The sequence below is a fragment of the Trichosurus vulpecula genome, chromosome 8 (genome assembly GCF_011100635.1).
Source record: "Trichosurus vulpecula isolate mTriVul1 chromosome 8, mTriVul1.pri, whole genome shotgun sequence".
NCBI classification, from domain to species: domain Eukaryota; kingdom Metazoa; phylum Chordata; class Mammalia; order Diprotodontia; family Phalangeridae; genus Trichosurus; species Trichosurus vulpecula.
Window position 1 is genome coordinate 220,111,499 of NC_050580.1, and position 27,058 is coordinate 220,138,556.

Below are 27,058 nucleotides of genomic sequence, written 5' to 3' on the forward strand. Positions count from 1 at the left end.
GGGAGAACTTGGATCCAGGTCTTTGACTCTCTCCAGCTTTCTATCTCATATACCACACAATACTAAATAGTAAATATTAAATAGTAACTGTTTCTCTTTTGGCCAGGAACCCGGGAATCTTCCCTTCAAATTTGATTTTTTTTTTTCAGTTTTGATTGAAGGGGTCATCCCTTGATTAACTTCTTAAAGAGGTCTATTCACTGAATGGGCCTTACCTCACTGAAAGTGAGAATGTGAAAAAGGCAACTCAAAACTCCTAGTAATAAAGGGCTGGAAAGTCCTTTCTCTCTTTGTAGAGTCCTTTTGTTGGACATTTTCCATGTAGTGACACTTATGGTCAGGTTACTTAGCTAAGATCCCAGGGTCTGCCTTTTCCACACCTCGACTCTATTGCCAGACTAACTCTCTTAAGTCCACACATTTCTCTCTTCTCTGATGCCTGATATCCCATTCCTCAAAGCTGCTTCTTCCTTCGGATGACTGCGTTTATGCATCTGTCTGTGTGAAGGATATGTCTCTGCTCCTTAAATTGTGTCTCAAATTCTTTTGAATCAATGGATTTTTAAACTTCTGTATGGTATGTCTCTAGCTGGAGAAGTCATTACAGACAGAACAATCTTCTTCTCTCCCCCTGCAGTGGTCTCCTCCACAAAATATTCCTAGGCCTGCACTCCCTCAAACCCATAAACCAACTTTAAATGATCACCTATGGGTACGCCTATCTTTTTTCAGTCAATGAAATTGCCTTCCCTCCTTGACTGAGAAAAAGATATTCCCATCTCATAAAAACTTCAGGGCTTATGTATTTTTTGTTGTTCAGTTCTTTCAGTCCTGTCTGACTCCTCATGACCCCATTTGGGGTTTTCTTGGCAAAGATATTGGAGTGATTTGCCATTTCCATCTCCAGCTCATTTTAGAGGTGAGGACGGAGGCAAACAGGGCTAAGTGAAGTGCCCAGGGTCACACAGTCTGAGGCCTGATTTGAACTCAGGAAGATGAGTCTTCCTGACTTTAGACCTAGTGCTCTATTCACCGCATCACCTAACTGTTCCGGAGCATTCTTACAGTTAGCTTATCTTGTTAACACCTTTTATTACATTCTAGGTTTTCTGGGGTTGGCCTTGTTAGTCAAAGATCAACTCTTCTACAAAAGTCTGCCCAGGCTTCTCCATCTTCACATTCATTATTTTCTTCAATGCATTAACATTCCATTACATCTATATGCCACAATTTGTTTAGCAATTCCTCAATTGATGGGCATCTTTGCTTCCATTTCTTTGCTACTACATAAAGTAGCAGGTGGATACTTAACATTATTATTTTTAATTATTGTTACTATTGATACATTTAACTGGTATGTGCTTAATTGTTGGTGTTGGTGCTTAATTGTTTAATTCAATGGAATTGAATGAAATTAATTTGCCTGATGGTCCTTCTGTCTCTTTCTGTCTCTCTGTCTCTGTTTCTCTCTCAGTGATGTTTTATTTTGGGTCAATCAACAATCATTTATAAAGTACCTATCTGTATGGACCAATGTCCTAGGCACTTGAATAGATATAAAGTTTTTATAACCTAACAATAATAACTTACATTTAAATCACCACTTTCAGGTTTACAAAACACTTTCCTAACAATCCTGTGAAGAAGCAGTATCAGTATTATTATGTCCATTTTACAGATGAGGAAACTGAGGCTTTAATAGGTAAAGAGCCGAGATTTGAACCCAGGTTTTAATAAATCATCCCAGTGGTCTTTTCAGTATATTAAATGCACATTCCCTGTTCTTACAGGACTTACATTCCATCATGGAGATAAGACAACTGTATTATTATTTTAGGAGAGTAAAGAATAAAGTGTTATGTGAGGTCTAAGGAGAAAAGTTTTTGCCGTGGGAGGGAGAATCGTGGAAGGCTTTATGTAGGACATAGTTCTTGAGAAAAAATTTAAAGGATGGAAACAAAGTTACCAAGTAAAGAGGGGAAAGGAAGATTTTTCAGGCATAGGGAACATTATGGACAAAAGTATAGACACAGGAAAATAAAGCGCCTGTTCCTGGGACACAGAGTCATTTTGGCTAAGGTATACTGTAAAAAATTATAGAAGGTAGTGCCATATTGTAGAGAACATTGAATAGCAAAGTGTGAATTTTTCTCAATGGCAATAGGGACCTATTGAAGACTTTCGAACTTAGAAGGGACATGACCAAGCCAACACATAAGAAAAATTCTTTGGCAGTTCTGTGAAGGATTGATTGCATGAGAAGAAAGTCTTAGTAGTATGAGCCCATTAGAGATTACAATAGTCCAGGAAGTAATGAGATGGTAATGAGAGTCTTGATATCAGTGGGACTGGAGAGTAAGAAATAGATATAATAGGTGTTAAGGAGTTGGGAGGAACTGAGAAAATGCTGACAGATTTTGAGCTCCTTGAGGGCAGGGACTGTCTTTGGCTGATTATTTTTTTTTTGGTATCCCCAGAACTTAGCACAGTGCCTGGCACATAGTAGGTGCTTAATAAATGTATATTGACTGACCGACTGGATGTGAGAGGTGAGGGAACAAAGGGAGTAAAAGAGCCCCAGAGTTACTAACATGGGAGACTGGAAGAACGGTAATGCCACAGACACCAACAGTAAAGTTAGAAGTTGTAGGTTTGGGATGACCAGTGATAAAGTGACTTTGGAAACGTTAAAATTTGAGGGACATGTGGAATATCCAGTTGAAGAGATAAGATGCCGTGACACTGAATTCAGAATTAAAGATTCTAATTGAATCCCGACTACCTCAAAAGAGATAATATCTATAAAATCAGACAATAAAGCACAGTACCTGGAACATAATATATAAGTGCTTATTCCTTATTACCCCTATAAGATCTTAGATTTCATCAGCATTCGCATTAAGTCCACAAGGGCTTGGTGGGCAATTGCATGAATTTGTGTGGCCAAAAAACCAGTCGGCACCTGATGGCCAAACTTCTGGTGAATTACCTGCCCAAAACTGAATGGGACTGCATCAGGAAGGGTGGAGGGAGACCTTTGATTGGTCCAGGGTCTAGTAAACTCCAAGGAGTGCCTGCACTCCTTGAACTGAGCACGATGAGCGGGCCTGGGGTTCTTCTGAATGTGGTAGCGAATCCTTAACTTTCTGGCGGCGGTCGGAGGCAGTCTTGGCTCTACGCAAAGTTGTCCCCATCTCCGCCGAGCAGCCGGGCTGGAGTTACTTCTTCTGAAGTCCTGACGCCCAGAGCTAAGGAAGGAGCAGCCGAAGGGTGCTCCGCCTCCCCGCTCCCTACGGACATGCTCTGAAGTGGACAGGGAGGGTGGTGCTGGCGGCGGCTCTAAGAACAGGAGTCTGGGCAGCCCGGGGCTGGCGGGCTGGCGGGCGGGGAAGGCGTGGGGCGTGGTTTGCTGCTTCCCGAGCGCCAAGGAGCGGAGCGGGCTGTGTAGCGCCGAGAGCCTCGACCGACTGCACAGAAAAAGCGAGTGAGAGAAAGGGAAAGCTCGAGCCCGGGAGAAAGAAGAAACGGAGGCGCAGAGCTGTGGCAGAGCCCGCGGCCCCGCGCCCTCCAGTCGGACTAGGGGCGGGTGAGTGTGGCCGCACCAGCTCTCCAAGCCTCGGTGCGTTGCGCCGCTGGCTTGTGGCGGGGAGAGCGGGGAGGAGGAGAGAAGGAGGGGGCGGGCGAGTGCTAGGGATGGAAATCTTTCTGAGCCTAGGGAGGAGGACGAGGACGACGGGGCGGGGGTGGGGGGGCAAAGAGAGGATGAGGAAGAGGGAAGGCACTGGAGTCCAAGCACGGACAACGGGACTGGCCTCACGGCCGCGGGAAAGTTTGCCTGGGGGAACAGAGCGGGGTGTACTGGGGGCGCAGCAAAGTTGTCAGCGAGCGGAGCGCTCAGGGGTTTGGAACGAGCGCCCGGGCTAGGCGTTTGTCTCTGTTTCTTTGTGTCACCTTCGGGCCGCCCGCCCGCCTACCTCGGGAAGGGGTAGCACTCGGTGGGGATCAGCCCCTAGCCACCACCAGCCCGGAGCTCGGACTTCCAGCTCCAGGTTCAAGCTTTCTCCCTCCTCCTTTCTCCTCCTTCTTCCTCCTCCTCCTCTTCCTCCTTCTCCTCCTCCTCCTTCTCCCTCCCCCCCCCCCAACCCCAAAGCTCTCTTGTATTAGCCGATTGTTATCGTTCCTCTCGTCATGCCTGGGCGGGAAAGAATTTGAACACTGCGTGCTATAAAGCTTTCGGGAGAAGCGGCAGAGAGATTGCAAAATCCGGGCGAGGCGCTAGGTCCGCCCCTGGGTACCAAAGAGATGGTCGGGTGGGGGTGGGATGGGGGTAGTTTAGACTCCCAGGAGGTGGGTGGGTGGGGGAGGTGTAGGTTGATGGGAGGCTGAGCTGGTAGCAAATCCATCTCCGCGTCGGTGGCTGCTAATACAGCGCGGATTATAATTCCATTTTGATTGCTTGGGGTCTTTGTTGTCTGAAATTGCCTTTAGGGGCTGACTGTAACACCTTCTTGGGACAGGTTGTTTTTTCTTTTAAATAAAAAAGAGGAGCTCACGAAGGGGTTTGGAAATCGAATCTTGCTGCTCAGGACAAGGTTGGCTACCTTATTTTAGTGAAGCCAGAAAAGTACAATGTAGCATTGGGCTTTGTGCATGGTTATTATTTCTTTAAGTTATTCCTTTCCTCTCCTTTCTTCCCCTCCCTTCTTTCCCTCTTCCTTCTCTTGAACGGGAGGGTCTGCGGTAGTAGTAGACTCAGCCAGTACAAGTACCAGCAAGTCATAACCGAGATGGGACGGTTCATTTCAGCCCTTGGACGGGATTACTTTTGTCATACCTTTTCTACCCTGGAAGTTTGATTTCATTCTAGTTCTCTGTGTTTCTCTAGGATCGCACAGCACTAAAGGGCGTTATTACCGAATTCCTGTAGTTTTGCTGGGCTCGTGAATAGGTTCAGAGTCATCTCCATGAAAATTTTAGGAGTGGGAAGTGTAATTAGACATACTCTACCTTTCCAACCGGGCCCTTACGATTAAGGCAGTGATCTAGGATGTGTTCAACTTTTCTCCCCCTTACATAACCATTGCTGTGCTTTTAGAGTTTTAATATATGGCTTCTTCACTGGTTTCTTTACAGTGAGACAAAAGAAGCCTTTCTATGAGTTTTTTTTGATATATTTTCAGAGAAGCAAATGGCACTCATTGGGAAAGGGTATGAACAAGTGGAATCATGTGTGTATTTATATGTCTGTGGTGAGTAGTAGCCTTGTCTCCAGTAGTTTCCATACAATCCAACAAGCATTTATTAAGTGCCCATAATGTGCAAGGCAGGCCAGAGGTCCCTATCCCTATCCTCTGTTCAAAGTGCTGGGTCTGGAGTTACAAAGACAAATAAGAAACCCCTCAAGGAACTTCCATTTTGCTGGACTGATGCCACATGTAAATATTAGACTAGGGATAGGGACTGGACCCGTGATCTTATTGGTTTAGGCAACTCCCTCTACCAGGTGAGGAAATTCCCTTTACCAATGTTGATTGCAACATTGCAATGTTCTGCAAATTTATAGTCTTAGCGACTTGCCTAGGGCACTGAGAGCTTGGTCTTCCCCAGGATCACATACATGTGGTATTGTCTGAGGCTCAACACTTGAACTCTGGTCTTCCTGGTTTTGAGCCCCACCCCCTTTTTTACCAGGCCAGCTGATTCTTAAACATAATATATATGATAATTTGAGGAGGAGAAGGAGTAATAACAATTTGGGAGATCAGGTAATGCTTATTGTAGCAGATGGCAAGTGAGCTGAGCCTTGAAGAACACTAGGAATTCTAGGTGTTAGAAATTAGAAGAGGGTGCATTCCAGTTCTGGAGAAGATTATTGTCTCAAGTATGTGAGAGCCACCATATTTTTCCATATGTTGTATTTATTTTATTTGGTCCTATAAGGCAAAACCAGAAGAAACAATGGGAAGAAATTGCAAAGAGGCGAATTTGTGGTTGAAGTCAGTGAAAAACTTACTAACAATTACAACTGTCTAAAGTGGAATGGATTGTTGTCCTGGGTTGTGGTGGGCTCCCTCCTGCATGGAGGTCTTTAATCAGAAACTGTATTACCACTTTGGGGGTATATTTTATAATGAGAATTTCCTTGCAGTATGGGTTGGACTAGGTGGCCTTTGAAGTTCCTCTCAACTTAAAAATTCTGCGATTTGGTGATTCAGTTTGTCTGTAAAATAAAGAGGTTGGCCTAGCCCTAGACCATCTCTGACATTGCTTCCTGCTCCAAATTCAGGATCTTTGTGAACTTAGAGATCCAGCAAGTTGCTTAATTTAAATATTTTTTAAAAATTTATTGTAGTGGAACTGGTTTGTGCCTGTAAACTCAGATTTAAGCTTTTGATGTTGCTTTAAAACTCATTTAAATAGGCCATCTAGTTAAGAAATTTCATGAATATTTGTACAGATTAATGCTAATCGAAGCAGGTTTGAGGAACTCAAGTTCTCTGGACACATTTTACAGTTTTGCCACACAGAGCTTAATGTGTCTGTGTAATATCAAATCCAGTTACTGTAAATCATTATGCAGCATGATTCGGTCATGTTTTAAATGTTTTGGGACAGTCCAAAGGTAGGTATGGGAATGCATACCAATTGTTTGCATATTTGTTTTTCATTAGTCATATGAGGTTTTAAAATATAGACTAAAAAAACTTTTTAAAAGCTTCCCATCATAAACAAAAGCAAGGTTTTGATTTTCTGATGTGACTACATTAGAATTGTTGCAAAAGTTCAATTCCATTTAACAGAACATTAATTTAGGACTTAGAGTGTTGTGTGAATTACTCGGGACAAAGTAAAGCCATGAACTTTATTAATTTACGTAATACACCTTTACAACTTTAGTAGTGAATAGAGAGATGGAATCTGGAGTCAGGAAGACCTGAGTTCAAATCCAAACTAAGACACTTCCTAGCTGTGTGATATTAGAAAAGTCATTCCATTTCTGTTCATTTCAGTTTTTTCATCTGTCAAATGGTGATAATGATATCACATCCCACGGTTTTTGTGAAGATTAAATTATATAATATTTATAAAGTGCTTTATAGAACTTAAGCATTATATAAATGCTAGCATCTTATTATTATAGCTTAATAAGATTTCAATATGAAACATTTGTTAGCTACACTCACGTTTTACATGATTTGGCATTGAGGTCACAAGATTTTAACACATATAATTTTTAATTCTTCATTATGAAACCAACTTTTAGTCACATTAGATATTGTGTACCTATGAAGAACTGTCCTTTTCTCTAAGTTTAGCCTCAACTGTAGTCCATGCATTTTCTTTTTTTATGTTGAAAATATTTTAAACATTTATTTAGTATTTTATTTTCCCCAGTTACATGTAAAAACGATTTTAACATTAGTTTTTAAAACTGTGAGATCCAGATTCTCTCCCTTTCTCCCCACACCCCCATTGAGAAGGCAAGCAATTTGATAAGATTATACATGTGTAGTCATGCAAAACATTTCCATATTAGCCATGTTGTGAAAGAAAACATAGACCAAAAAAAAACCCTCAAGAAAAATAAAGTTAAAAAAGTATGCTTCAATCTGTATTCAGACACCATCAGTTCTTTCTCTTGGGGTGGATAGCATTTTTCATCATAAGTCTTTCAGAGGTGTGTTGTATCATTGTATTGCTGAGAATAGCTAAGTCATTCACAGATGATCATCTTACAATATTGCTGTTACTTTGTACACAGTACATTTCACTTTTCATGAGGTTACATACGTCTTTCCAGGTTTTACTGAGAGCACGCTGCTCTTCATTTCTTATAGCACAATAGTATTCCATCATAATCACATACCACAATTTGTTCAGCCATTTCCCAATTGATGGGCATCCCCTTAATTTCCAATTCTTCACCATTAGAAGAGAGCTGATATAAATATTTTTGTACTTATAGGTCCTTTTCCTTTTTAAAAAAATTTCTTTTGGGATACAAACCTAGCAGTGGTATTGCTAGGTCAAAGGGTATGTTTGGTTTTATAGCCCTTTGGGCATATTTCCAAATTGCTCTACAAAATGGTTGAATCAGTTCACAACTCCAGATCAGTGCATTAATGTCTCATTTTTCCCACATCCCCTCCAACATTTGTCATTTACATTTTCTGTCCTATTAGCCAATCTAAAAGGTATGAGGTAGTACCTCAGAATTGGTTTTATTTGCATTCCTCCAATCAATAGTGAGACCATTTTTTCATATGACTATAGAGAGGCTTGATTACTTTATCTGAAAACTCTTCATATCTTTTGATCATTTATCATTTGGAGAATGGTTCTTGTTTTTATAAATTTGACTCAGTTTTCTATATGTTTGAGAAATAATGCCTTTATCAGAGAAACTTGATGCAAAATGTGTTTCGCCAGTTACTATTGCTAACTGTATTTCCCTTCATCCTATCTGCCCCCACTTATTCTGTTCTCTCTCCTTTCACCCTTTCCTTCCTCAAAAGTGTTTTGCTTCTGACTAACCCCTCCCCCAATCTGCCCTCTCTTCTATCACCCCCCCCATCCCTTTTCCCTCCTACTTTCCTGTAGGGTAAGATAGCTTTGTATATCCAATTGAGTGTGTATGTTATTGCCTCTTTGAGCCAATTCTGCTGAGAGTAAGGTTCACTCACTCCTCCCCACTTCCCTCTTTCTCCTCTATTGTAAAAAGCTTTTTCTTGCCCCTTTTATGTGACATAATTTACCTCATTCCCTTTCCTTTTCTCCCAGTACATTCCTCTTTTATGCCTTAATTGTTTTTTTTAGATATCATACATTCTTATTCAACTCACACCTGTGCCCTCTGTCCATATATACTCCTTCTAACTGCCCCAATAATGAGAAAGTTCTTGTGAGTTACAAGTATCATCTTCCCAGGTAGGAATGTAAACAGTGTAACTTTATTAAGTCTCTTACGATTTCCCTTTCCAGTTTACCTTTTTATGCTTCTCTTGAATCTTGTATTTGAAAGTCAGATTTTCTATTCAGCTCTGGTATTTTCATCAAGAATGTTTGAAGGTCCTTTATTTCTTTTTTTTTCTAAATTTTAATGAAATTTGAGTTTTTAGAAAATATTTCAGTTACTTTGTTAATGTTTACTGATACCTGTAAATCAGTATCAAAAATAACTCTACTACAACTCCTACTAAGGCTTTCCTCAAGCTGTTGTTTAAATTCTCTAAATTCAGCAAGGCTTGCGTCAGATGACAGATGTCTATGTGGTCTGTTATTGAAATATTTCTTCCTTTATAGAATGGGCTAGAGCTTGTTCTTCCCTACCAGAGCCTTTCATGACCCAGGATCATTGGCTTCACCTCATTCTGGGTAAGATTTAAGTAGGGTTTAAAAAATGACTATAGTAAGTCACCATGAAAATATACAAAGCCTTTTCTTTTTTTAAATTTAATTTATTTAATATATTTAGTTTTCAGCATTGATTTTCACAAGAGTTTGAATTACAAATTTCCTCCCCATTTCTACCCTCCCCCCTACTCCAAGATGGCATATATTCTGGTTGCCCTGTTCCCCAGTTAGCCATCCCTTCTGTCACCCCACTCCCCTCCCATCCCCTTTTCCCTTCCTTTCTTGTAAGGCAAGATAAATTTCTATGCCCCATTGCCTGTGTATCTTATTTCCTAGTGGCACGCAAAAACTTTTTTTTGTTTGTTTTTGAACGTCTGTTTTTAAAACTGAGTTCCAAATTCTCTCCCCTGATCCCTTCCCACCCACCCTCCCTAAGAAGTCAAGCAATTCAACATAGTACATATAACCCTTCCACAATACTCATGTTGTGAAAGACTAACTATATTTTACTCCTTCCTAACCTATCCCCCATTATTGAATTTTCTCCCTTGACCCTGTCCCTTTTCGAAAGGGTTTGTTTTTGATTACCTCCTCCCCCATCTGCCCTCCCTTCTATCATCCGCATTTTTTATCTTCCTCCTCCTTCTTTCCTGTGGGGTAAGATACCCAATTGAGTGTATATGGTATTCCCTCCTCAGGTCAAATCTGATGAGAGCAAGAATCACTCATTCCTCCTCACCTGCCTTCTCTTCTCTTCCTACAGCACTGCTTTTTCTTGCCACTTTTATGCGAGATAATTTACCCCATTCTATCTCTCCCTATCTCCCTCTCTCGATATAGTCCTCTCTCATCCCTTAATTTGATTTAATTTCTTTTAGATATCATCCCTTCATCTTCAACTCACCCTGTGCCCTCTCTCTCTCTCTCTCTCTCTCTCTCTCTCTCTCTCTCTCTCTATATATATATATATATATATATATATACACACACATACACATATGCATACACGCACACATATACACACACACACATACATATATATACATACACATATATATATGCATATTCCCTTCAGCTACCCTAATACTGAGGTCTCATGAATCATACACATCATCTTTCCATGTAGGAATGTAAACAAAACAGTTCAACTTCAGTAAGTCCCTTGCAATTTCTTTTTCTTGTTCTTTTTCTTGATTACCTTTTCATGCTTCTCTTGATTCTTGTGTTTGAAAGTCAAATTTTCTATTCAGCTTTGGTCTTTTCACTGAGAAAGCTTGAAAGTCCTCTATTTTATTGAAAATCCATGTTTTGCCTTGAAGCATGATACTCAGTTTTGCTAGGTAGGTGATTCTTGGTTTTAATCCTAGCTCCATTGACCTCTGGAATATTGTATTCCAAGCCCTTCAATCTCTTAATGTAGAAGCTGCTAGATCTTGGGTTATTCTGATTGTGTTTCCACAATACTCAAATTGTTTCTTTCTGGCTGCTTGCAGTATTTTCTCCTTGATCTGGGAGCTCTGGAATTTGGTGACAATATTCCTAGGAGATTTCTTTTGGGGATCTATTTGAGGAGGCGATCTGTGGATTCTTTCAATTTCCATTTTGCCCTGTGGCTCTAGAATATCAGGGCAGTTCTCCTTGACAATTTCTTGAAAGATGATATCTAGGCTCTTTTTTTGCTCATGGCTTTCAGGTAGTCCAATAATTTTTAAATTCTCTCTCCTGGATCTATTTTCCAGGTCAGTGGTTTTTCCAATGAGATATTTCACATTGTCTTCCATTTTTTCATTCCTTTGGTTCTCTTTTATAATATCTTGATTTCTCATAAAGTCACTAGCTTCCACTTGCTCCAATCTCATTTTTAAGGTAGTATTTTCTTCAGTGGTCTTTTGGACCTCCTTTTCCATTTGGCTAATTCTGCCTTTCAAGGCATTCTTCTCCTCATTGGCTTTTTGGAGCTCTTTTGTTATTTGAGTTAGTCTATTTTTTAGCATGTTGTTTTCTTCAGTATATTTTTCAGTATTTTTTGGGGTCTCCTTTAGCAAGTCATTGGCTTGTTTTTCATGGTTTTCTCACATCCTTCTCATTTCTCTTCCCAATTTTTCCTCTACTTCTCTAACTTGCTTTTACAAATTCTTTTTGAGCTCTGCCATGGCCTGAGAGCAGTTAATGTTTTTCTTGCAGGCTTTTGTTGTAGGCTCTTTGACTTTGTTGACTTCTTCTGGCTGTATATTTTGGTCTTCTTTGTCACCAAAGAAAGATTCCAAAGTCTGAGACTGAATCTGGGTGTGTTTTCGCTGCCTGGTCATGTTCCCAGCCAACTTACTTGACCCTTGAGTTTTTCAGCAGGGTATGACTGCTTGTAGAGTAAAAAGTACTATGTTCCAAGCTGGGAGGGGATGCGCTGTTGATTTCAGAGCTATTACAGCCAGCTCTGCCACACCGGCACTCCTCCTTCCCCAAGAACCCCCAACCTGGACTGGACTTAGATCTTCAGCAGGCTCTGCACTCCTGCTCTGATCTGCCACTTGATTCCTCTCACCAGGTGGGCCTGGGGCCAGAAGCAACTGCAGCTATAGTTCTGTAGCTGCCCCACCTCCGCTGCCCCCAGGGCAGTGGCTGAACCACGAACTCTGTCACCCTGTCCCCAGCAGCTTTTCCCACTAACCTTCTCTGTTGTCTTTGATGTTTGTGGGTTGAGAAGTCTGGGAACTGCCGCTAGGGCCTGCTCTGTCTGGCTCCTGGTCTGGTTGGTCCATGCGGCCCATGCTGGACTCTGTTCTGCTCCCAGTAACCACCTAGGCTGTCCTGGGCTGGAGCCCTGCTTCCCTCTGCTATTTTGTGGGTTCTGCAGTTCTAGAACTGGTTCAGAGCCATTTTTTATAGGTTTTTGGAGGGACTTGGCGGGGAGCTCACACTAGTCCCTGCTTTCCTGTCGCCATCTTGGCTCTGCCCCCCTAACAAGGTCCTTTATTTCACTGAATATCCATTTTCCCCCAGTTTTGCTGGGTAGGTGATTCTTGTCTGTAACCCTATCTTTTTTGCCCTCTAGAATATCATATTCCAAGTCCTCTCATCCTTTATTTAGAAGCTGCTAAGTCTTGTATTATCCTGACTGTGACTCCACAATACTTGAATTGTTTCTTTCTGGTTGCTTGCAGTATTTTCTCCTTTACCTGAGAGCTATAGAATTTGGCTATAATATTCCTGGGAGTTTTCATTTGGGGATCTCTTTCAAGAGGTGCTGGGTGGATTCTTTCAATTTCTCTTATACCCTCTGGTTCTAGAATATCAGGGCAGTTTTCCTTGATAATTTCTTGAAAGATGAAGTCTAGGCTCTTTTTTTAATCATGCCTTTCAGGTAGTCCAATAATTTTTAAATTATCTTGCCTGGACCCATTTTCCTGGTCAGTTGTTTTTCCAATGAGATATTTCACATTGTCTTCTATTTTTTTCATTCTTTTGGTTCTGTTTTATAATTTCCTGATTTCTCATAAAGTCAGTAGCTTCCATTTGCTCCATTCTAATTTTTAAGGAATTATTTTCTTCAGTGAGCTTTTGGACCTCCTTTTCCATTTGGCCCATTCTACTTTTTAGGGAATTTTTTTCCTCAGTGAATTTTGTGCCTCTTTTTCCATTTGTCCAATTCTTCTTTTTAAGGCATTTTTCTTGTTGACTTTTTGGACCTCTCTTACTATTTGGCTTAGTCAGTTTTTTAAGGTGTTATTTTCTTCAATAATTTTTTGAGTGTCCTTTACCAAGCTGTTGAATGTTTTTCATGATTTTTTCACATCACTCTCATTTCTCTTCCCAACTTTTCCTCTACTTTTCTTACTTGATTTTCAAAATACTTTTTGGCCTGAGACCAATTCATATTTTTCTTGGAGGATTTGGGTGTAGGAGCTTTGACTTTGTTATCTTGTTCTGAGTGTGTGTTTTTATCTTCTTTATCACCCTAGTAACTTTTTATAGTCAGAATTTTTTTTTCTGTTTTTTTTTGTTCATTTTCCCAGCCTATTTCTTGACTTTTAATTCTTTGCTAAAGTAAGGCTCTGCTTCCAGAGTGGAAGGCACAGTGTCCCAAGCTTCAGGGGTTTGGTGCAGGTGTTTTCAGAGAAACTTCTAGGGACCCATAAGTTTTCAGTTCTTCCATGGTGCTATGATCTAAGGAGAGGTGTTTACTGTGCTCTGGTCTGTGAGTTACCACAAGCACTCTTTTCTGCCTTGGAACTGTGATGAGGGTCCCCACTCCACTGTGCCTGCAAGCTCTGATGTGCTAGTGCCCCTCCTCAGCCTGGGACTGCCACCTAGGACTGTGACCCAGATCCAAGTATGGTCAAAGCAATAGAGTCCTGCCTCAGTGCTACCAAAGAGGCCCCTGTAATCTTCTGACCAGTTGTTTGACCACCTTAACATCTGTGGGCTGAGAGCTATGGAAGCAGCTGCTGCTGGTGCTGACTCTGTGGCTCCCAAGGCACGCTCCTGGTTTTCTGGGGCCTGGTCTTTGCTCCTGCAGCCTGCACTAGACTGTGCTCCACTCTCAGCTGGGTGCAACAGACCTTTCTTGCTGACTTTCTAAGTTGTCTTTGGCTGGAAAATTATTTTACCCCACCCTTTTGTTGGTTCTGGTGCTCCAGGAATGGTTCTATGGCATTATATAATGGTGTTTAGAGAGGTTTTGGGGAGATGTCAGGGGAGTTGCTGCCTTTTCTCCGCCATCTTGGCTCCTGCCCTGGTCCATACATTTTCAATAGAGTTTAAGTCAGATGAGTTCCCCGGCCATTCAATCATGTTTATCTTCACTTGGGGGGTAGTGGTGTAAATTTCTTAACCATTTATTATTTGTTCAAGATGTTCTGCAGTATTCCATTTCTACTTGGAAATTTCTGTAATGCTGGAAAAATTCCGCTTTTTGGTATATTGGTATATCTATCGAAGTTCATTATTTCTTCAACGGGGATAAGTCTCAATTGAGGACAAATTTTTTTGGGCCTATTGGGAGTAAGAAAATTCCAAAAGCATTTTCTGGAGAGGGATGTTATATAGTCTGATTAAGATACTCAGATCTCAGAGAATCACCTGGTTTTGGTATAGCCTTGAATAAAAAAGTGACTTTTGATAGCAAAAATCACCTTTTCCTTAATTAATTAAGTCTTTGTATTATTTTTTGCCCATAGAAGTATTTTTCTTCGTAACAGTAATTATGTTTTTTAAAAAAACTGATATTTTCATTCTTCTTCCAACTTCAAGAAGCCTCCCCTGCCATGTTAAGGAATCAGTAACAACTCCTCCAAGCCAAACTCCTCCCTCTGAAGGTGTCTTTTGTGAAGATGAATAAGGCTGTTTTGAAGTAATAGTTGTCAGTTGTTGCTGTTGCCTTTCATCTTTGACCACACTTTCTTTTGTGTATTATTTCAAGTAGTTCTATTTTATTGTGGGCTTGATATATCATTGAAACGTTTGACTTACCCAAACCAATAGCCTGTGTAGAATTCCTCTCCATCTCATGTCTTTCAATGCTGTAACTTCTCAGAGAATAACAAATACATCTGGTCTAGAATATAATTGTTGTTTTTCAGTAGTTTTTCAATTGTGTCCGACTCTTTGTGACTCCATTTGGAGTTTTTGTTGGCAAAGATACTAGAGTGGTTTGTCATTTCCTTTTTCAGCTCCTTTTACAGATGAGGAAACTGAGGCAAAAGGGTTAAATGACTGGCTCAGGGTCACAAAGCTAGTAAGTAGTCTGAGGCCGGATTTGAATTCGAGAAGTTAAGTCTTCCTGACTTCGACCTGGTTCTCTATCCATTGTGCCATTTAGCTGCCCTAGAATATAATTACTAATGATGTAAATCTGGTCATTTCTGCTTGTAGATTATGGTCCTTATTGGTTCTATGTAAGAAAAGCTACTTCTTCCTACCTGAGGTGATGAACTCCTTTTCCAGCAGGAGTAAAAAGGCTGTATGGTGTAGTGGATAGAAAGGCCTAACACCTCTGCAATAGGAAGTTCTGTCTTTGGCATATACTGCTCTATGACCATGGGCAAGTCAACTGACCTCTCACTGACTCAGTCAACTCCCTGTGACTATAAATTGTGGTGTAAATGAAGCTCTTCATTGGTAAAAAAAATTTTCGTATAAATCTCATGAAATCACAGATCATGTCTAAAAATAGTAACAAAGTTAATAATAAGTCTCATATAACCTAGAGAAATGTTGAAGTTCTACTATTAATACATTCCCTAAAAATGAATCCTACCAAACTTTTAAAAAACAGGACATTACTATATGAGAAAGACATTTAAAAATATGATTAAAATATATCTAAGTCTTTTATAATCTGCAAACTCTGTGTTTTGCCTTTTTTTGTATCCCCAGTGCTTAACACAGTACCTGATACAGAGTAGGTACTTAATAAATATCTATTGACTGAAAAAATCCCTAAATTTGAAAATTCTATAGGTACCAGCTCCCTTTTCCCTAGCCTCTGTATTAGAACAGACACCAAAGGGGAAGAAAGGATCAGACCTATTCTGACGTTTTCGATGAGCTTTCATCCAGTATTTCAAAGTACTTTACCCTTTTGGTGTTTTAGGTGGGTGTTCTATTTTGACTTGGTTGTGACTCCTTCAGCTATTTTTCTGTGGCTTCGGATTCACTTTATATCTCAACACTAAACTGCATGCTGTCATAGTCTGACTTTAGTATTTTCATTACAAAAAATATGTTGGTGTTATAATACACATGTATACACACATGTATATACATATATACACATATATTTGCATATACAGCATATTTCAGTTCACTAAGAAAAAGATGGAGCTCAAAGAGAAAGTTGAAAAGTTTCTAAGAAATATCAAATGGTTCTTGGCAGTAGAATTGGAATTCTTCCCTCCTCATCTCCACCTGGCTTCCTTCATGTTGCAGCTAAAATCCTACCTTCTACAGGAAGCCTTTCTTAATCTCCTTGACTGCTAGCGTTTTCCCTCAGCTTATCTTAAATGTATTCTGTCTATAGTTTGTCCATAGCTCTTTGAATATTGTCTCTCCTCTTTAGATTGTGAACTTTTTAGGGTAGGGGTTATCTTTTGCCAGTCTTTGTACCCCTAGCATTTAGCATAGAGTCTAGCTTATTAAGTTTTTGTTATTTTGACTTGAATTTGATGCTATTTGTTGGGGGGAGAGGCAGTTTAACCAGTATTTTTGGAATAATTTTTAGTTATTTAAATTTTTGAACCTCAGTATTCTATTTCAGAAATCATGGCATTGCAATTAAAAAGTGAGACTGAAAATGAACTCCTTTAGAGGTTTGTGTGTAATTCATGTATGTGTCTGTTAATCAACAAATCATGTGGTCCTTTCTCAGCCCTCATTGATCCTCATCCTTCTTGATCTCTCTTTAGCATTTGACACTGTTGATCATTCTCTTCCTGGATACTCTCTCCTCTATGGGTTTTTGTGATGCTAGTCTCTCTTGATTGTCCTCCTACCTGTCTGACTGATTTTTCTCAAGCTCCTTTGCTGGAACATCAACCATGTCATACCCAGTTTGCATGGATGTGGATCCTCCTGTCCTGAACCCTCTTCTCTTCTGTCCTTCTGAGTAACTATATCAGCTCACATGGGTTTCTGTGTAGATTGCTTCTATGTTTATAATCATCTTTAATCTCTCTCTTGAACGTCCTACAGCCCAGCTGCCTATTGAGTGCCTGGAACTGAATATTGTGTAGTTTTTTCCGGCTCAAGAAGTCCAGAACTCATTATTTTACCACTAACCCATGACCTATCCCCCCATACACAAATCTTCCTTTCTTCCTAACTTCCCCATTTCTGTTGAGGACATCACTATCATTCTAATTATCTGAATTCACAACATGGGAATCATGCTTGATTTTTCACTCTCCCTTACCTCTGATACCCAATCAATTTGCCAATGATGTATTATTTTGATCTCCACAGTATATTTCATATTTGTTCCCTTCTCTCAAGCCCTACTTACCTCTTAATTAGGCTGTTACCAAAGTCTCTTAGTTGGTCTTACTGTCTGTAGTCTCTTTCCGCTCCAATCTATCCTGTATATAGCTGTCAAATGGATAGTCCTAAAGCACAGGTTTTTACTTTTTCTTTTTAAAAACATTTTTATTTAAAGTTTTGAGTTCCAAATTCTATCCCTTCCTCCCTCCCTCTTTCCCTCCCCTCCTCCCTCCCTGAGACAGTAAGCAATCATATATACATACATATATATATATATATGTATATATACAATACACATGCAATTTCCCTATTAGTCATTTTGTGTAAGACTTGAATAAAAGAAAAAAGAGAGAAAGAAAGGAAAAAAGAAAGAAAGAAAGAAAAAGTGAAAAACAGCATGCTTCAGTCTGTATTCAATCAGTATTTGTTCTTTCTCTGGGGGCGGATTGTATGCTTCATCATTAGTTCTTTGGGATTGTCTTGGATCATAGCTAACTCATTCAGAGTTCTTCATCGAACAATATTATTGTTACTATGTACAATATTCACCTGGTTCTGTTCACTTCCCTATGCATCAGTTCATGAATTATCCTGCTTATTTCATATAGCGCAATAATATTCCATTACAATTATATATACACCACAGTTTGTTTTTTCCCAATTGATTGGCATCTTTTTGATTTCCAATTCTTAGCCACCACGAAAGGAGCTGCTATAAATATTTTTGTACAAATAGGTCCCTTTCCCTTTTTTTTGTATGTCTTTGGTATATAGACCTAGCATGGCATTGCTGGATCAAAGGGTATGCACAGTTTGATAGCCCTTTGGGCGTAGTTCCAAATTGCTCTCCAGAATGGTTGGATCAGTTCACAACTCCACCAACAGTGCATTAGTTTCCTAATTTTCCCACATCCCCTCCAACATTTTCTTTTTCTTTTTTGGTGAGGCAGCTGAGGTTAAGTGGCTTGCTCAGGGTCAAGTATCTGAGTCTGCATTTGAACTCAGGGCCTTCTGACTGATGCTCTATCCACTGTGCCACCTAGCTGCCCCTACCCTCCAACAATTTCAACAGGCATTAATTAAACATATACGTAATACTGTGCCAAGCACTGGATATTACATATTATATCTCTCATCTCTATACTATGCCTGGAATTCCCTCTCTTTCCTTTTCAGTCTCACCTAATCTCTAGTTTTCTTCAAAGCTCATGCCTTTCCTTTAGAAAGCCAGTCTTGATCCCTCTGCAGTTCCAAATGCACCTCTCCTCCAGAAATTACTTTGTTTCCACTGTGAATTTATTTTGTATTGACTTTTCTGTGTATATGTTGTTTTCCTGCAACAGAACATAAGCTTCTTGAGAGAAGAGATTGTTCTTTTGTTTAGCTGGGTACCTGGTACATATTGAGTGCTTAATATTCACTAGGCTTGTTGAGTGAATAAAAAAGATAGAGGTTGATGATAAGATTCAGTGGCTCTGAAAGGCATGTTGTTTCTTGAATTTGTAGGTTCCCATATGATACCCTTATTTGTACCAATGTAAAGATCTCAACTAAGCTTTTAAATGTGAATTTTAAAGTGTTTTCCACACATATACTAATACTGAAAATCAAAGGGAGCTGCTCAGCATTACCAAGATATTGCATCTAGACTGTTTTTTCAAAAAAACCATAATAGTTATATCATGTCTTCTAGGCCTCAGTTTTCTACTCACAAAATGAAGAAGTTGAGTTAAGACCTCACAGATCCCTTCTAGCACAAAGACTATTTGATCAATTTGGCAGCACTAGAATAGTGATAGAACATTCACCCACCCAAAATAACCAAAGTGTTCTGACAATTTAGATCTATAATAAGAAAAGTGGTTTAAAGAATCCAAAATCAGATTTTCTAGAAGAAGCTATTAGTTTAATGTCTATAATGTCTGCTTCTGACATTAATTGGTAATTTTGGGCAGGAATCATTCTATTTACCTAATCAAAAAACCCAGACTGCTAATATTTTAAATTAAATTCTTAAATTGCATGATTATAATTTGTATACTAATTAAATTTATAAATAATGTTTAGTCTAGTTTGTAATCTGTTTGGCTTCCTGGATATGTTAAAAGGTCTATCAACCACAGAATAATTCATTGTGAAGAAGTGTATAGTCTTTGTTAGCTTCTGTTCTAGAAGTTTTTGAGTATGACTATACTTTCTGTGAGTCATCACACTGTATCTCTGTTTGCCAGATTGTTTTGCTTAGCAACTGTAACACTATTTCAGGTCTGGACAGTGAAAGTATTTGTTGAAATGATCCAAGGCATTGTTTCAGGTTGTCAGTTTGGTACACCTTAAAACCATTGCTTATTTAGGGCCAAAATACTGTTTTCAAAGTGTTCCGAAAAGCACTTTGTGAGTGTACTGATAGAATGAGCCATCATGTCTGTCTATCTAGCTATCTAATGTCTGTTCTCTACTACGTGTGTGTGTGTGTGTGTGTGTGTGTAAGAGAGAGAGAGAGAGAGAGACAGAGAGAGAGACAGAGACAGAGGCAGAGAGGCAGAGGCAGAGAGGCAGAGACAGAGAGACAAGAGACAAAGAAAGAGAGAGAGACAGAGACAGAGAGAAAGGAAGAAAGTGGAGCCATCATTATTCAGAATAGATTCCTATAAAACCTGCTTGGACTTGCTCTTTTGAAGCTGGTACAGGATCATATTGCCTTCCAAGGCTGGATAAGTGAAGTTCCATTACCAAGGATTCTGGTCCTGGTTTATTTGCCTTCTGCTACATATTTCCATACGGTAAGGGCTGTGCAAAAGTGAATGCACTTCCAAAAAAGTATACAGTTTCCAAAGAGGAATTATATTCCAAGAAGAGGCTTTAGAATTTTTACAGTGATTGTATCTTTAAAATATTGGCAGGCTTGTATTAATTATCCATGAGTTTATAATCCAGTGAGTGACAGTGAGGCCCTAGTTATATGTCCATTCAAAGGAAGATTAGGGAAGGGAGAATTGTTGAAATTGTAACATATTTGGATTGATATCGTAATTTTATCAACTGTTATAAAGAGCTGTTAGGTACTGAAAAGAATGATTAAAATAAACTTTTACATTGCCTATAGTTTTTTTTTCACAGTGTACCAGGTAACAATGGTTTATGCATAAATATGAACTTATTTTAGAGGGTTTATGAATTTCTTCCAGAGGGGGTCAGGGCACACATTATTTTGCTTTACTCAGCTTTTTCTCTTTTATGGTGAGAGACTGCCTAGGATTGTACATTTAGGGTTAGGGAAAGGAATAAGCATTTATTAGGCACGCACTCTATTCCAGGTTCTGTGCTAAGTGCTTTATAAATCTTATCTTGTTGGATAGTAGGCACTTAATAAATGCTAATTGACTGTCACATAAATCTATGCAAAAGTGATTCTTTGCCTTGAGATACTAATGGGTCTTTGAAGGTCTTCAAACAAAGGATGCTCAAAGCAGGATGACCATTTTACAAGGATATTGTAGAAGGGGCTTTTTGTCAAGTATGTGTTGGACTAGATGGGTTTTGATGACTCTTCTAACTCTCAAATGCTGTAATTCTGTGGGCTTTACATGCCAGGCTAAACAACTTACATTTTATCCTAGAAGCAAAGTGAAGTCCCAGGGTTAAGTGACTTAACCAGGGTCAAGTAAATGAGGTTGAATTTCAACTCAGGTCCTCCTGACTCCAGGGCCGGTGCTCTATCCACTGAGCCACTTAGCTGCTCCAAAGTGAAGTTTTTAAGCACAGGATTGGCACGACCAGACCTGTGCATTAGGAAGATGCTTTTAGTAGCTGAATGAGGGTGGAATGGAAGAGAGAAGAGCCTGGGGACCAGGGAGACCAATTAGAAAGCTCTTATAATTAGTTCAAGTGAGAAAGGAATGAGGGGTTGAAATCAGAGAGTTGATGGTTCTAGTGGAAAGGAGATAGGTGATTTAGGGAAGAAGAAGATGAGGTCAAACAGTTTGGAACATGTTAAGTTTGAGGTACTAGCAGGACAAACAAGTGCAGTTCAAGCTTGAGGATTACAGATCTAGAGTTAAAGGGAAGTCAGAGGTCATATCCTACAGATTCTGTTTTATAGATGAGAAAACTGATAACGAACAAGGGAGAGATAAGGATTTGTTGTTGTTGTCAGTCAGTCCTTTCAGTCATATTTGACTCTTCATGACCCCATTTAGTGTTTTCTTGGCAGATACTGGCATGGCTTGCCATTTCTTTTACCAGCTCATTTTACAAATGAGGAAACTGAGGCAGGCAGGGTTAAGTGACTTGCCCAGGGTCACACAGCTAGGGAGTGTCTGAGGCCTGATTTGAACTCATTTCCTGATGCCAGGCCTGCCATTCTATCCACTGGGCCACCTAGCTGCTCCCTAGAGATAAGGATAGATATATATTGGGAATCACCTGAATAGAGATCATAAATGAACCAATGAAGGAATAAGATCTCCAAAGGAAAAGAAAATGTAAAGAAAGAAGAGTAGAAGAATCACACAGATCTTTGCGGGCCACCAAGGTGGGGAGATAGAAGGAAGAGTTGGAACCAGCCATAAAACTGTGAAGGATTTGTCAAGACAGGAGGACCACTAGAAGAGAGCAGTGTCATGGAAGCTGAGGGAGAAGATTATAGTCAGGAGGAAGGGGCGGTCAGCAGTATCTAAAGCTCTCACAAATACCTCTTATTTGGTATGTGTGTGTGGGGAATATAGCCTGAGAATGCTATCAAATGGGGGAAAAACTGTTAAAAAGACTTTTGTAGCTGCATTATTTGTAATTCCCAAAACTGGATGAAACCTAATGTCCAACAATAAGGAGGATAGTCAAATAAGTTGTGGTACATTGTTATTACAAAATACTATGGTACAATTAAGTTTGACAGGCATGAAGGATAGAGAGAAATCCAGAGAAACCTCTGAAATAATGCAAAGTTAAAACACTGGAACCATAAGAACAGAGTACATACTCACTATGACCACTTAAAATGAAAATGAAGGGTCAAACAAAGAGTCTTGATGGAAACTTACAGGGTATACCTGAAAAGTTATAACATTTTTAGTAAATCAAAAAGAAAAGAGGTTCGCTTAAACATTAAACATAGGAAAAAGCCAAAAGAAGTTCATAAGGAGACAAACAAGGAAGTGTGGTTACTAACTTGTTAAACATAATAATACTATATGTACTTAGAAGAACACTTGGTCGTTTAGTGTCATGTTCAATACTCTTTTCTGTTCCTTGTACATTGAAATGTCATACTTGTTGTCTGTTAGGTTCATTAAAATGTCATTTAAGAAGAAACATTTAGAAGAAATGCTTTAGTCTATACTGTTAGACTAGTCACTCCTTGTCAAGAGGTGGGTGGCATGCTTATTTGCTGTTGTTTAATATCAGATTCATAATAATTCATTTGAAAGGCATTGTTGCATAGTGGATGATGGAGGATAATAAGCCTTGGAGTCAGGAAGATATCGATTTAAATCTTGCTTCTGGTAGACACTAGAGGTGTGACCATGGTCAGGTCACCTAATCCCTCAGTGTCTCAGGCAGTTCTTTAAGACTATAAGTAACACATGAATTGTTGACCTGTGTCAGTAAATATTTCTTCACCAGAAGACCCCTAAAGCCAATGAAATAAAAAATCTCTACCCACCAAATTATTAAGAAATCTTCAAAAGTATCAATGCAGAATGATCTAGGAGAGTAAGGACTGTGAGAAAACTATAGGTTTACCCAGTCAGAAGTCATTTGGTGATGTTTCAGAAAGCATTCAGTATTCCATAAGCCCTTATCTATCTAATCTTATCTAATCTACCAGTCTATGTCATTAATTTATCTATTATTAATGGTGCTTGTAAACATTTACATAGCACTTACTATGTGCATGTGCTGTGCAAGTGCTTTACAATTATATCATTTGATCCTTACAACAACTCTGCAAGGTAGGTCCTATTATTATGTTCATTTACAGATAAGGAAACTGAGGCAAACAGAAAACAGATTAAGTGACTTGCCCAGGGTCACACAGCTACTGAAGCTAGATTTGAACTCAGGTCTTCCTGACTCTAGGCTCAGATCTCTATTCACTGTGCCACCTAGCTGCCCACTTTATTAAGTACTTACTATGTGCCGGGCACTTTGGTGCTGGGAATACAAAACCAAAACTAAATTCTACCCCTAAGGCATTCCTCCTATTGAAGAAAGTTTGAGAGCTCAATTTTAATAGCGTTGGGGTGAGAAAACTTATTGCGAAGCGTTGATGATTCTGGGTAGTTAAGAAGTAGGGACAATAACTATAACAGTGAAAGAGAGGAGAAAGGATGGTATTTGATGAGATGGCAGAGGAAAGATGAGGGAGTCAATTATATTTATGGGCTTATTGAAATTATAGATCCCTTTCTACCATATTCCTTATAGGGAACTCAACAATCATTTTGTGTGACCCAGTCCATTTTTAGAACAGCCATAATTAGAAGAAAGTTTTTCTTTCATTGATCTGAAATATGGTTACCTATAACTCTTTTCACAACAGTCTTAGTCTTCACTTCTTCATGTTATACATCTTAAGCTAATTCTCTTATGTCGGTCATCCTGGTTACCGTCCTCTCATTTATTTCCCTTTTATCTACCTCCTTCCTAAAATTTGGTGTCTAGAACTAAAGACAATTCTCCAGCTGTGGTCTTACCAGGGTATAATGAAGTTCTGGAAACTTTGTCTTTTAATGTAGCCCAAGCTTGCCGTAGCTTTTTTGACTGCCATATCATATTGTTGGCTCGTAAGTGATCTCATAGTCCATTAAAATCCCCAGGGCTATTATTTTTAAGATGAAATGTTCTTTAGCCACACTTCTCCCATGTTATACTTAGTAAACTGATGGCACTTCAAATACTTGATCCCAACTATCATATCTCCCCTGAGTCTTCTTTTCTCCAGAGTAATCATTGCCAGTTCCTTTAATCACTACTTAAATGGCATGGACTCAAGGCCATTCAGTATCTTAGTTGCCCTCCTCCATATCTTCTCTAGCTTATCAATTTCCTTATTATATTTGGCACCCCAAACTAAACATGTGGTCTGATCAGGGCAGAGAACAGAGGGAGTACTACCTGATTATTTCTAATAGCTCTGTCTTAAAAGAGCCCAAGACCGAATTTTTTGGTTCTCACTTCACACGGTTGACTGAGATATTGGGTTTGTAGTCCATTAAAATTCTCAGAAATCTATTAGCAAAAACTGTTGTTGAACCATCATTCTTCCATTCTTTACTTATGGAGTTGATTTTTTTTGAAATTAAATGTAAGATCTGACATTGAAGCTTACTAAATTTCATCTTACTGTATTCAGTCCAATGTTTTAGCCTGGCAGAAGTAGTCCAGAGTGTAGCTTGGAGAGGAATGAGATATGATTGGCCTGGGCTTCCTCCTTAAATGGAGATTCTGGAGGAGCCATCCAATGAGAGATAGATTCCACTGGGGCAGAGGGTACTTCCAGTAGGTGAATTCCAGGACTGGATTGAGGCTGCCCAATGAAGAGTATGGTAACATGATAAAGGGCATGGTAGGGGAAATCCACAGTACACCCTGGAGAGAACATAGCTGCACAAAGTAGAAGTTACTCCCTTCCTTCAAGGTCCAATTCAGATACCACCTCTTCTGTCAAGCTTTCTCTATCCCAAGGGCCCTTCCTCCACCCACCAAAGTGTTTTGTGGTTGTTTAGTTATTTTTCTGTCATGTTCAACTCTTTATGACCCCTTTTGGGGTTTTCTTGGCAAAGATACTGAGATGGTTTGGCATTTCCTTCTTTAGCTCATTTTACAGATGAGGAAACAGAAGCAAACACGGTTAAGTGAGTTGCCCAGGGTCACACAGCCCAGGCACAGCCTGAATTCACATTTGAAATCAAGACAAGGACTCCAGGCCTGGCACTCTATGCACTGTGCCTCCTAGCTGCCCCCTACCAAATGTTTTATCCATCCTCAAATTTTTTATAATCCTTCCTTCCTTCCTTCTTTCCTCCCTTCCTTCCTTCCTTCTTTCCTCCCTTCCTTCCTTCCTTCCTTTTTCTCCCTCACTAGACTATGAGTTACTTGAAGTCAGGGACTACCTTTTGCCCCTTCCTTCCTTCCTTCCTTCTTTCTTTCTTTCTTTCTTTTTCTTTTTCTTTCTTTCTTCCCAGTGCTTAGCACAGTACCTGCCACATAGTTGATGACAATTGACTTGTTGTCTCAATGGCTTTAGTATCTGGTCCACAATTCCCTCCGTCCCACCATCATCCTTGGATAACTTCAACGCAGATGATCTTGATGGACCTAACACCTTGATCTCCCATATCTCAGAGACTTTAAAAGTGCTTGAAAATCCCTTGGGGGAAAATCTATTGAAATATTTTTAATTAGAGTTCCAGGGAGGTGTTGAAGAAGAGACAATTATTACATCATGGAAAGGATTTTCATAAAGTCCTTTGTGGTGGAAACAATATTCTAATCCCCATCCTCATGCAAATTAAGCTAGTTTTTCCTTAAAAGGTACCAAAACCATCCTTGAGACTTAATTGACATGGGGACTGTTGTGAACATTTCCCGGAGGAAATGTTGCCTGGCCAAAAAAAGACAAAATAAAACAATCAAACCTAAAAAACAAAAACAAAAACCCAGCTAGGAAGTGCTCTCTAATCCTTGCTAGGGGGACCTTGCTGGGAAACTCAGGCAAGAGAGCTTCTTTCGGCTTTCCTCAATTCATTTATCTTTGTTGAATATCGTTTTCCAGCTATGGTCAAGTAAATGTTTTATTAAATGTTGAATTATCTACAAGTGTCTCATTTCATTCAAATATCTAAGTACCAGGAGGCTGGCCTGAATCAGATCCATCCCCAAAACATACTTCTTGTTCAAAACTTTCAATCAACTGATTGGCATCCAGTAGAGATAAAGGAGACAAGAAGACTGAGGTAGTTCTTTTAAGTCTTAGAAATACGTTATTTTGCTATCAGTAACTATGAATGGGTCAAACACTACAATTTAAATAGTACAGAACTTAATTGTCAGTATGCCCTATATTCCTTCTCTGAAACAATGTTGCTTCATATCAAGTCTGAAACTTGTTTCTTCAAAGTTGGCAAACACTGTATCTCTAGGGAATATACAAAAACAACAACAAAAAAACCTGGTTCTTTCTGGTTTGGTAAGAATGTTTTAATTTATATGAGAATTAAATAGAAACCAGGTTGGGGCCACTATTGTTTAGCATAGCACTAAATCAAGAGGAGACGGGAAAGGAGGAAATAAGCATTTATTAAATGTTCATGTACCAGGCACTGTGGTAAGCATTTTACAAATATTATGCCATTTGATCCTCACAACAGCCCTGGGATTGTTCCCATTTTACAGATGAGGAAAATGAGACAGTAGAGGTTAAGTGACTTGCTCAGGGTCATACAGCTAGTAAGTCTAAATTTGAACTCAGGTCTTCTGACTCTAGGTCCAGCTCTTTATCCACTGAGGCCACCTAGCTGCAGGAGTTTTGATTTCCTGTTTTAGGGATTTTTACTCTTAGCAATCAAATTTTTTAAAAAAAATTAAATGGAACTAAAATCCTTTGCTCTGCTGCTTTTATTTAATGTACTGTATTCTTAATCAGTAAAATACATGTTGAAGAAATTCATGGTTGGCTGCCATCTTAAAAAAACAAACAAACAACTTTTCAATCCCCAAACCAAGG

General features: G+C 39.4%; 1 protein-coding gene across 1 annotated transcript in view; it reads left to right on the forward strand.

Moving 5' to 3' along the window:
- The first annotated feature begins 3,438 nt into the window (after positions 1 to 3,438).
- The window catches only part of SYNE2 (spectrin repeat containing nuclear envelope protein 2), a 430,582-nt gene continuing 406,962 nt past the window's right edge, over positions 3,439 to 27,058 (forward strand). The window contains exon 1 of the mRNA XM_036734278.1: positions 3,439 to 3,586. The gene's annotated coding sequence lies outside the window, so the exon portion shown is untranslated. The remainder of the gene's footprint in view (positions 3,587 to 27,058) is intronic.